General features: G+C 37.1%; 1 long non-coding RNA gene across 1 annotated transcript in view; it reads right to left on the minus strand.

Moving 5' to 3' along the window:
• Positions 1 to 393: 393 nt before the first annotated feature.
• LOC118766533 overlaps positions 394 to 14750 on the minus strand; it is a 31933-nt gene continuing 17576 nt past the window's right edge. The window contains exon 3 of the long non-coding RNA XR_005002468.1: positions 394 to 612. This is a non-coding gene — a long non-coding RNA (uncharacterized LOC118766533). The remainder of the gene's footprint in view (positions 613 to 14750) is intronic.

Raw genomic sequence — 14750 nt, forward strand, 5'->3', positions numbered from 1 at the left:
TTGTTGTTCCTCACTGGAAAATTGGGACAAGGGTGAATGGATCTTAAGAAGTCGGGCCACAAAAGCTGTCAGGAAACAAGAAAGAAAATGGCCTGCCGAAAAATGTTGTGCCACAGATTGCAAACTTGTTCGATTCAATGTCAGGGTTAGCAAAAAGAAAAAAAGACCTTAAATAATAAAAATAGGGGATGATGGAAATAATTAGTTCCATTGCTTCTAATGAAGCCATAGAGTGATAATGGCACTGATAAAACAGTCATTAGGTTAATGATGCAATAATCCAAATTCTTCATCGGATAATCCACTGATATTGTTTATAATAATAATAATAATAAAAAAACAAACAACTCAGGGTGCAAATATTAGTTTATATTTTTTGTTTGTGTTTTTTTTAAGTGTTTTGTTTATTTTGCTTTTGTTTTAATGTTTCCAAAAAAAAAAAAAAAAATCTTCCGATTTCTTTGTCAGCAGATCCGACTGAGTAACAAAGAAAGCGCCGTTGATTAATTCCACTTCTGGTCTTTCAGTTATGTCCCTATTCCAAAAGAGAGAGAGAGCACCAACCAATCTCTCTTTCTCAAAGAGTCTTCGGCAAGATTCCTTTACAATCACCTGAATTAAGAACAGACCAGGTTATAGAACAGTGTAGCAGAGCAGCAGCTACAATTCTCTCGAAAAATAAGCAAGGCACAACAACATTTCACATGTGTCTACCATGCACAGACACATACATATACACAGACACACCACAAAATGGTTGAGCATAATGTAAACAACTGCAGATATAAAATTAGAGACACAAAAATGTATGCAGAGAATACACACACACAAATACATACATACATACATACATATATACACACACATATATATATATATATATAGCAATATATGACTTTCATGAAGTGCATGACAACTAAACTAATTAGTGAGTTTGACTAATGAGTTTTTCTCATTATTTGCAAATATCAAATGGAATGTATCTTAGTCTAGCACACACACACACACACAGAATGTTGTCACACATTAAAAGATTACATGTTAAAATATTAGTAAGAAACACTAGTTAATCATTGTGTACTTAGAAGAATTACTAAAAGTAAATAAAAGAAGCTAGCTAAAAATCAACTAAAAATCTCAATATTTCAATATGTCGTTTTCACAAATACACACACACACACACACACAAGCCTGCAATTTTTCTTTCATATTTACAAATGTCAGAATATACAGCAATGCTCTTCTTTACAAAAAAGAAGTTCATAAAATTAACCAATAGTACAGTGATTATGCAAAGGATAAAAATAATAAATATAGATCTGCAAGTGCTTACTAGTGCAGTGGAATGGACATTAAGTTTGGCTGTGAAGATAGGAACCTCGTGGCCATAAATAGTGAAGTTATCAATGGCATTGCATTCTTTGTGTTCTAAAAAGACACAGTAAATGCTTATTCAAGATATTATATATATATATATATGTCGACCTCGTGAGACCACTTGCATTTTTTTCCCTTCTGTCCTCCCACCTCGGGATCTTTCTTTCTTTCTCCTATGTTTCCGACGAAGAGCTCCGCTCGAAACGTCATACTTCCCTTTTTCCCTGAGCGCCTAATAATACTTTAATTGTTCCACCTCCTTGCGTTGTTGTCTTTTTTGTTTTCTGTTTGGATTAACTTTATATATATGTATATATATATATATATATATATATGCAGATATTTTAGTAATTTATTTATTATTATTAAATATAATAATATAAATTATTGACACGCTTTTAAGTTATGAAACAATTTGTTAGGATATTTGAATTTTTTTATAGTTAAATAAAATTTCAAAGTATTTCTGTCATTTATGACTTTTTGCTTCCCAACCTCACGGCTTTGGGATCAGTCCCATTGTGTGGAACCTTGAGAAAGTGTCTTCTACTAAAGCCCCAGGCTGACTTGAGTTTTGTGAGTAGATTTGGTAGATGGAAACTGAAAGAAGCCCATTGCATATATGTGGGTTTGTGTTCCTCCACTACCACCACTTGACAACTATTGTTGTTTTTTTTTTTTTATCCCAGTAACTTAGCAGTTGGCCAAAAGAGACTGATAGAATAAGTATCAGACTTCATAAAAAATTATTTTAAAAAAGTATGGGAGTTGATTTGTTTAACTAAGGAAGTGATGCTCCAGCATGGCCAGAGTCCAATGATTGAAACAAGTAAAAAGAGAAATACCATATCATCCCTAATCTGTGATAAGTCAGTCTCCCAGTGGTTCCTTAGATAAAGCAAACAAGAAGGACATTTTTTTATCATAAATGGGAGCAGCCTTTATTATCTCAATATAGAACTGCAACAATTTATGGCCAGCATAATGAGATTGTTGGCAAAGAAGAAATCAAATAATACTGATTTTCATGACCTCGGACAGCCTGGTAGTTTTTAAGAATTTGTATCAACGATTGGTAGCTACTAGCTGCTGAGACTCTGCCAATCCAGCAAAGATCCAGACAAATCAAAAATCTCTAGTCTCTTAAACTCCAACCCGCCCCACCTTCTCGCAAGAAGACTCGTATTGCAGTAAATACAAGCCAAAAGGATTATACTGACATCTGAACCAATTCTGGTATTTAATCTGATGAAATGCTAGTGAATTAGGATGCAGCCAAATGTTTGAAAGCAAAACCTGGTTGGTATCAGGGTGCAGGTATGGGGTTACACTATTGAAAAGTTTACTTCACAAACATATGCTTTCACCTTAGGCAAGTTCCTTTTACTAAAACTCAAAGCTAACTAGAGTGTTCCGTGAATTTGGTAGACAGAAATTGAAAGAAACCTGTGTGTGTGCGCACGCATGTGTGTCTCTGTATCTTGACATCCTGTGATATTCATAAATGAGTATCACTATCTTCCCAAGCAACAACATTCCTTTGATATTCAGCAAAAACATGTCTGGCCATGGGGAAATATTAAACTTGTTTGGAAACAAGCGAGAGTTGGCGACAGGATGGGCATCCAGCCTTAGAAAGTTCGCCTCAAATTCTGTCTGACTCAAGCATGAAAAGAGGACATTAAGACAATGATAGCATGGGTTGGACAGTTCGACTGGGATCTGGGAAGCCAGAAGGCTGCACCAGGCTCCAGTCTGATCTGGCAGTGTTTCTACAGCTGGATGCCCTTCCTAACGCCAACCACTCCGTGAGTGCAGTGGGTGCTTTTTACGTGCCACCGGCACAGGTGCCAGACGGGGCTGGCAACGGCCACGATCGGATGGTGCTTTTTATGTGCCACCGGCACGGGGGCACTGGCAACGGCTACGTTCGGATGGTTCTCTTACGTACCACGGACACTGGTATCACAGCTGCAATTTCCATTGATGTTGATCGATTTCGATTTTGGATTTGTGAATGTATCAGCATAACATTTGACAGAAAAATCTGAATGCAAAAAGGTTAAAGCAAAATCAGCCAAATTTGTGTGAAGGGACAAACACACATGCTATCTTCTTTGGCAGCAAAAAGCAAAAGGAAAATAATGATTCTAGGTCACTGGAATGCTGTCATGTGCACCAGACTCCTTCAGAACAGATTCATCTAAGTTCTACTGTGTGTGTGAACACATACAAACACACATTCCTCATTAAGTCATTAGTACATGTATGTGTATGTATGTCTCATACAAACAACCAGGAAAATTATAATTTATAATTCTTAAAAAGCCCAACCACTAAGTATGACTAGAGCAGTTTATTAGTATCCAGTTATCAAATTTATTTGAGAAAAATCACAGTTTTGATGCCGAGCCAAACCTAGTAAACAAGTCAGATAATTTAGTGTTTTATCACCTTAATTGATCTTGAAGGTATCTGTGCCAGCAACACCAACTCAAAATCTCACTACCGAACATCTTTTGCAGAGAAGGAATTTAAAACAAGTTATGTCAAAAGGTGGAACAATAAATTGGCTAGTAAAACAAAAAGGGAAAATATTTATTTCTGCAGAAGTCCAATCTAACCTCACATTATATAAATATAAATAATTTTATACATGCATATATAAATACAGACAGATATACACTTAGAAATAGAATAATAATAAAAAAAAAAAAAAAAGGCAGATAAGTGGTTAAGAGGGTTGCTTTACAACCGTGTCGTTTCATGTTCAGTCCCAATGTGCAACACCTTGGGCAAGGGTCATTTACTACAGCCTTGGACCAGCCAACTCCCAGTGAGTGAATTCAATAGATAGAAACTGTGTAGAAGCCTGTGTGTGTATGCACTTGCCCCCCCCCCCCATACCGCCTGACAACCGGTGTTGGTTTGTTTATATTGCATCAACTTAGTAGTTTGGCAAAAGAGACCAACAGAAGTCCCATACTTAAAAGTCGTGGTGGGGTGGAGGTAATTTGAGTAAACTCTTGAAGGCGAAAATGTCCCAGCAGAGAGAGCCATGGTTGGAACCATTAGAAAGTAAAAAGTAGTTTAATCAATGGAGAAGCCAGATATAGAAAGACGAAAACAAAAAGGACGACGGTGATGTGAAACATTATACACACCTTTGCTACTTGGGATTTTCTACATTCTACACCCAAAGTGTAGAATGTATATACATACACAAACTGAACAGTAATGGAATGAAGCATCGGTTTTGCACAAACATATGATGAGATATCACCATCATCACTTAACATCTTCCTTCCATGCTGGCATGGGTGGGATGGTTTGACAAGAGCTGGCCAGGCAGGAGCCTGCACTGGACTTCCTGGAACTGTTTTGGCAGGATTTTTACAGGATTTTTACAGCTGGATGCCCTTCCAAACACCAACCACCCCACAGTGTGGACTGGGTACTTTCAAGTGCATTGACAGGGTCACCAAGACAAAAAAGAATCATTGGACTGAGGCCATGCTGGGGCATCCCCTTGAAGGCCAAACAAATTGGCCTCAGTATCTATTTATAAACCTGGTACTTAATCCAGCAGTCTCTTTTACTGGATTGCTAAGTTGGGGGAATGTAAACAAACACACACCGGTTGCCAAGTGGTGATAGAGAACATAAACAAAAATATACATATGGAACAGGCTTTGATACTTTCTCCACCTACCTTGCTCAGGGACCCAAGTCCAAGGACTAAAACAGATCTCTCTCTTTCACAACTTATTTTTATCAACTATTAGCCCTTTAGTATTTTAACTGGCCATAATCTAGCCCCAAATATTTGACCTGTTTTATGTTCAAACTGACCAGATCCAGCCTCTCACACTTACCCCTCAATGTCATTCTAATACAAACACATCACTGAAATCTCAAAGCTATGAGATAATGCAGGATTGAATCAGGACAATGTAAATAAATAAGGATTACATGTGACAGACTCGGAGTGGCTGTGTGGTAAGTAACTTGCTAACCAACCACATGGTTCCGGGTTCAGTCCCACTGCGTGGCATCTTGGGCAAGAGTCTTCTGCTATAGCCCCGGGCCGACCAATGCCTTGTGAGTGGATTTGGTAGACGGAAACTGAAAGAAGCCTGTCGTATATATGTATATATATATATATATATATATATACATATACATATATACATGTGTGTGTTTGTGTGTCTGTTTGTCCCCCTAGCATTGCTTGACAACCGATGCTGGTGTGTTTACGTCCCTGTCACTTAGCGGTTCGGCAAAAAAGAGACCGATAGAATAAGTACTGGGCTTACAAAGAATAAGTCCCGGGGTCGATTTGCTCGACTAAAGGCGGTGCTCCAGCATGGCCGCAGTCAAATGACAAACAAATAAAAGAGTAAAAGAGTAATATGAAAGACCTAAACAGGAGGATTTGAACTCAGAACATAAGCAAATGCCACCAAGGTCCAATATCCTACTATTTTTGGCATTACACAAAGCAACTTATCTAATCCAGGGGGTGAGTGTAAAACATGCAAGTTGCAATTCACTTCCAGTTATCTAGAATACCCACCATCACAAAAAAAAAAACTAACGGATTAAAAAAAAAATAGGCAGTATAAAGCAAGAAAACTGATACAAGGGTCTCTGCATATCAAATATTGCTACAGAATTTCCTCTTTTTACTGCATGGTATTCTTTCTAATGTTAACCCCTCAACCATGAAATCAATGGTTACAGGACCTTAATTTTTTTTTGTTTTCTTTTTTGCCTCCTCCTTCTGCAGTTCAGTAAATTGATAGAGGTGTTCAATGATTTATCTAAATCCATGACAATATTGACAAAACGATTGCAAAACATCAAGATAAGCAAGATTAGGTAAAGATAGATAAAAGTTATCGAGCTAAGACAAAAAAAAAAAATTTTTTTTTAAACGCAAGAGGAAAACCTTTATCAGAGTTAACCTCTCTCACGGTCAATACTGTATCTAAAGTAAAAGTGGTGGTTTAGTAAATAACGGTAGTTTAGCCCCCAAGTCCACTTTCTTTGAACAGACCTTATGACAAACAGCATGCCACTAGTTCACACAGCCCAATCTGTCTTGCCTTTAAGACAGTAGGTAATGATGAGCTGAGGGAGATTTGACTACCATTTCTTGCAGGTTTTGAGCAACAATGTATAGGGTCTTTTGTCGGCTGTAGTAAATGTGTGTCAGGCGTTCATACCCTTCTACAGAGCAACTGGTGGCTTTCCAACGCACAACCAGCTAGTTCGAGTCACACAACAGTTCAAATTAAATAACAACTACCCCAACCTTACCAAGGAACTCTGACGATGCTTTTCTTAGAGGAACCTGACAGCGTAATGTACTGCATGAGAGAGAGAGAGAGAGAGAGAGAGAGAGAGAGAGAGAGAGAGAGAGAGAGAGGACATAACATTGACATGGACAGGTAAAGGTGGTGGAGGGCAAAGACAGTTAAGTAAAATGCCAAGATATCCAAGTAGAAGAACTTTACCTTCAGCAAGTATCTCCTACTAAAGATTACTGAAGGCGGCGAACTGGCAGAAACGTTAGCACGCTGGGCGAAATGTGTAGCCGTATTTTGTCTGCTGTTACGTTCTGAGTTCAAATTCCACTGAGGTCGACTTTGCTTTTCATCCTTTCGGGGTCGATAAATTAAGTACCAGTTATGCACTGGGGATGGATGTAATCGACTTAATCTGTTTGTCTGTCCCCTCTATGTTTAGCCCCTTGTGGGTAGTAAAGAAATAAGTATCTTCTGCTAAAGACCCAAGCCAACCAAAGTCTCATGAAGATTGGACAGATGGAAACTGAAAGAGGCCCGTTGTGTATATATGTGTGTTTGCCCTCCACCATTACTTCACAAGTGGTGTTGGTTTGTTTACATTCTGCAACTTGGAGCGTTCAGTAAAGAGAAATGCAAAGAATAAACAGCAGGCTTTAAACTAAGTACTGGGACCAATCTGACTAAACTTTTCAAGACATGCTCCAACATGGCCACAGACTGAAAACAAGGAAAAAGAACAAAAATAATATCTGTCCCTCACCCTTCCACGACCATATTTACCCATCCCGTTTCACTTATATTCACATTCATGTAACTTAAGGGTGCAACCAGACATTTTCACCCCCATCTTTTTATTTTCCAACAGGTAATAACAATTATGTCTTCCTACAGCTGTCCCTCTTATTCCCTGGAATAAAGCCATCTCTAATCAATACTATCTCACACCCGGGGTGAGGGAGGGGTCTTGTCAAGTAAGTAACTCTATATCTCTGGTGTTAGTACCATGTCAAAGAGCACCCAAAACATTGTAAAGTGGTTGGCAGCAGGAAGGGCATCCAGCTGTAAAAACCATGCTGAAGGAGACATTAGGGTTTGATACAGTCCTCTGGCTCATCAGCTCCTGCTGAAATGTCCAACCCATACCAGCATGGATAACACATTAAAGTGGTGTATCAACTGACACTGGGTCAGTTACAACAATAAAGGGGTTCCAGTAGATCCAATCAGCGCAACAGCCTGCTCACTGAATTAACATGCAAGTGTCTAAGCACTCCTCGGACATGCATATTGTTAATGTAGTTCTCATGTATATTCAGCAGGACACAATGTGACAGGGCTGGGCCTTTTGAATTACAACTCATTTTCACCAGCTGAGTGGACCAAAACAATGTGAAATAAAGTGTCTTGCTCAAGGACAGAATGTGCCATTGGGTATCGTACTCACCTTACAAATGTGACCCAAAAACCCTAATCACTAAGCTATGTGCTTTGACTAAACAATGAGGTGTGTATATATGTATGACTTTGTAAGCACACACCCCAGAGACTTTGTGCATGTAACGCCTGATAAAGTATGAAGTTTCTACCCAAATGATCATGCATGAATGTGCTTGTGAATAAATGCGTGCACATGAGGATCAGTAAACATGCATATGAGAGAGAGAGGGGGGGATGTGTGTGTGTGTGTTACCTGATAATATTTAAGTGATGTTCAAAATTTGGAACAGATGAAAAATAGATTTATAAGTGAAGTAAAAAAAAAAAAGACTAGAATAAATATAATACAAGAATAACAGTGTAAATATATGAAATATTAATTAATAAAATTGCTATTAGTCATTAAATAAAAATAATATAAAAAAAAAGCGTTGAAATAATACAAATGCGAAAAGTTCCAAACACACAAGCATTGTGCATTTAAAATGAAATTTTTAAACTATGAAAGAAAATGGATACTTAATTCTAACATCTACAATTATTATTATTATTATTATTATTATTGAATTCCTGAATATTCAAATTAAGTCACTTTTAGTTTTCACTAAGGTTTTTGTTTTTCTGCAGAAAACATGATAAAAATAATTCATATTTTTGGGAGTTTTTTTTTGTTTTTTTTTTTAAATTGTTGGCAGAAAATAATCCAGCTACCCCACCCCACCCCACACATATATACACAAACAAGGTGGAATGTCAAATTACACATACCTATTTATGTAGGAGATGGATTTTGTCCATAATATATGCATGTATATTCATGTGTGTGTGTGTGTGTGTGTGTGTGTGTGTGTGTGCAAGCACATATACACAGCTTCATAGAGGCAATTACAAATAGGCCTATTTTACATACACACACACACACACACACACACAGAAACAGTTCCTATTTCACACAAATACACAAAAGAAACTATACAAACACACACACACATTAACTCATACTTATATATACAGATACACAAATGGACATTATCTCTCAAACATACATACATACATACATACACATCTGTGCACATAAAAATTCCTTTATGTGCACACAATGCATATTTACGTGTATAATTGGGTATATAATTACAAACATGCACATACATAAATGTGTGTGTGTATCATTGCACATAAATACACGCATCAGATAAATGTTAAGAAATGTATTGACTTTTTTATGTGTTTATTAAATTTCTTTTACAGTAAACGAGAAGAAAATTAGTACGTAGATGTCACAAGAATTATATTGGTGCGAACGATGGAACAACTTGTTAAATAATTTTTAATATTTGACACTCCTACCACCACCTTCATTGCAAGCAGCGTCTGTGAAAATTTAAGGAGCGGGGAGAGAAATAGATGGAGAGACAAAGGCGGGAAAAGAGGGGAAAAATGAAATGGTAGATAGACCTTTTCTTTTTCTTTAAAAAGGAAGATATTTTTACCTCCCAAAAACTGTGTGAAGGTGGGTGGCAAAAATGGTTAAAAATGACAAATTATGGTATTTTCAAAAGCCTGTTGGCAGATTAAGGAGAAAGTCAATGAATGTTATTGCACATCCATACATATTAATGATTTCCTGTGGAAACAGAAAGGATGGAGTTGGGGAAACAGAGAGAGAGAGAGAGAGGGGGAAGCAAAAAAAGGATAGGAAAGGGTTGAAAGGTGGGGGAACGGGGGATATACAGAAGGGGTGGGGGGGAAACAATGAATGGTATCAAGAGAATATTTCATGCATTATTCAAATATATTACAGACAATACATAAATATCACATACACTCACATATAAACTCAAGTACATACGTGGGTGTGTGGGTGTGGATGGATATATATATATATATATATATATTATATATATATATATATATATATATATATATATATATATATATATATATATATATATATATTATGTATGGATGATCATAGAAAACAGAACTAAATAATTAAAGTTTAAAATAAAAACAAGATCGTAAAAGTAGGACATAAATGAGCCTATAGAATTAAATAAACAAGGAAACCAATTCTGCTTCATTGTGTGTGTGTGTGTATGTGGAATATAATTATTACATTGAATAAATATGCTACAATTGTATGTAAATGATCCATCCACAACATAGACATCCATTTTCTTTCTGCTGGTTTTTCTTTAACCTAATTTCTAAGAATCTTTTTTTTTTTTTGTTCATGTTCTTGTTCTTTGCAAAAGGTAATAAGTTGCTGAAATTAATTATCGAGATAGAGTACTTGTTTCAAGAAAGTACAAAAGGCTTTGCATTTTATTTATTTCAAAAAGAAAAAAAAAATAATCAGATGTCGTGGTGTTCAAGCCATTCCCAACACAACAAAAGTGAAACAACAAACAAGCCTCTTAATAAGGGCTGAAAATGCAAAGACCACTTTCACTCATAAATTACCAATTTGTTATCAACTACTTAATCCTTATATTACCATAGTTCTATTGAAATAGTCGTTATTTCAATTTTTTTGTTTTTTAATAATTAAATACTAATTATTTAGCTGGTGTTTGAAACATAAATTAGCATGAAATTTTGATGGCTGGTATGAATTTTTATCATTTTAATCCTTTAACATATAAATCAGCCTCTCTACCTGTATTTTGTTCAACTGACTAGATCTGGCCTATCATACCTACTTCACAATGCCATCCTGAAAATAAATGCTCCATAAAAATCTCTAAGGTAGAAGATAATGCATGATTAATTCAAAAACAATGTGAATAAATAAGCATTACAATTTTTTTCATGGGATCGAAAGTAGTTTCAGGTGGGTTTGTATCACAAGGATTAAAATTATTGGTGCCTCAAACCAATTTTTATCTTTGGGGTATTTATTCAATTTTACATCAAATCGTACAAAAGGAAAAAAAAAAAAAAAAAAAGACAGGTGAGGGAACAACAAAGTGTATTAGTTTGACACTCAGGGAAAATAGAGTCTTTGATATATGTAAGTATTTACTTGTACCTAGTTTTGTAGTTGCTTAGTTCCAAGTCAACCTTGACTGAGTAGACCTGTTGACAAAGAGACTTCAACCTCATTGATCCTTTTCCTGTTTTCCCTACCCCCGGGATGATGCAGCCCTCAGGGTTTAAGAGGTTAGCATTCATTTTCAGTGAAGTTTGGCTTTTGTCTTCTATTACAACTTCATGGAGCTTTGAGTGTAGCTTGTAGGTGTGCATACATGTGTGCATGTAGGTGTCTGAATGTGCATGCTTTCATATGTCACATTTCTCCCTCCAATGAAGGTGTCTGTAATAGAAGGGTTATATCTTAAATGATAGAATCTTTCAATGAAAGGGTTTATCATTTTATTCCTTAAGGAATAAAATTCCATTTTCTTTAATTATTAATATTACAAGTTGTCTGAGAATGTTGCCCGCAATAGCCATTTTACAGTATCCATTCCTCTAAATAGCTCAAAATGAGAAATAATGACACCCCACAAAGCCATTTTTTTTAAGACTGATAAGAAGGGTGGAAGTGAACCTCAGTCCAGTTATTTGTCCCAACCAAGGTCTTTGTATCAGTGATATGGTGGACAGTGGATTAACCCTTAAGCATACAGATTACTCTCAAATGCAATGTGTATTTAACCATATGCTTTTGAATTAATCTTGCATTATCTTGTAGCTTCCAAATTATAATGTAATTATTGGGAGTGGGTGAGATGCCAGATCTGGCCAATTTCAGCATAATACAGATGGCATATTTGTGGTAGATATAGCTGGTTTAAATGCTAAAGGGTTGAGCCTACAAACCAAAAACATCAAGTCCTAATGAGTTTTCACACAGTATCCATCAACAAAATTTCACTAACAGGTTCTTTGGTCAATCTAAGATTGCTATGATAGATGGCAAGTTGCCCAAGGAATCATGCCATAGTTAAGTTAAGTTAATTTTTTAGCTCATAAAACAAAAAGCAAGGCCATGTAGGGGGACATGGAGTTATGTACAGGGGTGTTCATGCAAAGAGTTCAAGCCATTTCATTTTGAACCAAGTGGTCATCGACATCTTCACTATCTCGACCGGCAGCTTATTCCACGGATCTTATTCCATGAGATGGTACCTGAAGCTACATAAATCACAACCACGTAGCCATACCTTGTATGCTTCAGAGCTCGAGATATGCTATAGTTTCATTGCTTTCATTTCTTGCAGGGACAATATCAGTGAATAAAGAAGGATTGCCAGCATCGCCTGGCCCCATGTCGGTGACACGTAAAAGCACCATCCGTTCGTGGCCGTTCACCAGCTCTGTCTGGCACCTGTGCAGGTGGCACGTAAAAAACACCCACTACACTCGCGGAGTGGTTGGCGTTAGGAAGGGCATCCAGCCGTAGAAACACTGCCAGATCTGACTGGGCCTGACGAAGCCTTCCAGCTTCACAGACCCCAGTTGACCCGTCCAACCCATGCTAGCATGGAAAGCGGACGCTAAACGATGATGATGATGATGAAACTCAGCAAACAGGGCAGTAAATATATGGTCAAAAAAAAAAAAAAAAGCAAAGAAAAGGAGGAAAAAAACACTGTTGGCATGGTGACATGTGGTTAGGACCGAGTCCCATAAACTACTTCAACTTAGCTAAGCAGATGTTGAATGTAAAAAAATGATGAATGTGTTATCATGAACCACAAAAGAAGAGGGTCAGTTAATTTGATGAGTCCTTTTCAGAAAGTAAATAAAATGGAGCAATCAAAAACCTATATTCAATAACAGCAGAGAGTTGATTGATTGACATTTCCATCCATGACTCACACCCCTCTCTAATACTGCCACCCTTTAAGATTTAGGGACCTAAAAGGAAATTAGCACAAGTCATTTACAAAATAAAAAGCAAAAAATGGAAGTAAAATGTAGAGCGATGAGGGAGATTTGACTATTATTTTCAGAGTCAATGCTGTGATCTATTCAGTACATGCTAGAGATAATCTTCTAATGAGTCAAGTAGCACTATGTCTGCAAATATCAGTGAGCTGATCACACACCCACAGATTGTGATAGCATTTCCACAATGGTTGCACACATCAATCCGGTTCTCCTGATTGGGGTCGCAGCTCCAGTATAACACATATTTGCTAAGACTGCCTCAGGAAAAAAAAAAAATCACAAGGTCGATTCTTCATGCTTAGCCAACTGGCAGGGGACCTATGGGTAGACCAAGAATGAGATGGTTGGATAAACATCCATAGTGTTAGTTGGTCATGCTTGGAAATTCAGCAAAAGGGTGTAATGTGGGTTGCTTCAGATAGGTCCCTAAAGAGAACTCTACTACCATGACCCTTTCAGGAACAGCAGGCAGCAAAACTGGAAAGTTATAAGACAGAAGTTCCTATTTTGAATTCTGTACAGTGTAAAAAGATAAATGAAAACAGGAAATCTGATCGGAATACAAAGTATCAGAGGAAATCCTAAGGTTGATAGAATCAACAAAAACCCTTGAAGCTTGTCTCAACATGTCTATAGTTATGCAAGTGAAACCAGTCAAAGAATGCAAGTCCATATAGAATATCCACTGCATGCCGTAGCAATCAATTATGAGTTAATTAAAATGCAGTTGGAATAGTCTAGACAGTTGCCTGCAGGATTGGAAACGATATTCAGTTAATATAAAGTTGAAACTGAATACATATACACACGCACACAGAGAGAGAGAGCAAAAATAATCTGAAGAATTGTAAATGAATCTGTCTTCTAAACTATGCTTTATAATAAGCTAAGTTTTCTTCTACAGTGGTTTACAACAGAATGACACCAATAGTAGGTTTTACAAGTTTGCTCTATTCACATGGAATAATTAGTTACTAAGATCTTAATTAGGTAATATCTGATTAGATGTCCCACACCTGCATGGCTGAGGCAAAAATCTTTAATTAGGTAATATCTGATTAGATGTCCCACACTTGCATGGCTGAGGCAAAAATCTTTGAGGAAGATCTTTCTTCGATGGGGTGCTCTTCCCATCACCAACCTTCTCGTGTTTCCAAATTAGGTAATATTTCCCAAACTTGTTTGTTGGATATGAACAACACAACGGACAGGCATAAGAAAGACTACAAGCCAACAACACTGCTTCTCTGAAAGTGACATTTTGTTTGAGATGGGAACACAATGTGACGCACACACACACACATTTATAAGGGCTTCCTTCAGTTTTTGTCTATCAAACTCACTCACATGGCTTTGGGTGGCCCTAGTTCTACAGTAAAAGATGCATGCTCCAGATGTCATGCAGCAGAAATTAACCTGAAACTATGTCACACACACGATCCCTACAACTAATCTTTCTACTATAAAGGCAAGGCCTGAAATTTTTAGAGTAGGGGGATACTTGATTACATTGATCCATACCTGGTATGGAAGCGCGTGGTTTAGTGGTTAGGGTGTTGAACTCACGATTGTAAGGTTGTGGTTTCGATTCCTGGACCGGGCAATGCATTGTGTTCTTGAGCAAAACACTTCATTTCATGTTGCTCCAGTCCACTTACTTGGCTGGCAAAAATAAGTAATCCTGTGACGGACCGGTGCCCCGTCCAGGTGGGGATTTTCTACGCC

The sequence above is a fragment of the Octopus sinensis genome, linkage group LG16, assembly GCF_006345805.1.
Source record: "Octopus sinensis linkage group LG16, ASM634580v1, whole genome shotgun sequence".
NCBI classification, from domain to species: domain Eukaryota; kingdom Metazoa; phylum Mollusca; class Cephalopoda; order Octopoda; family Octopodidae; genus Octopus; species Octopus sinensis.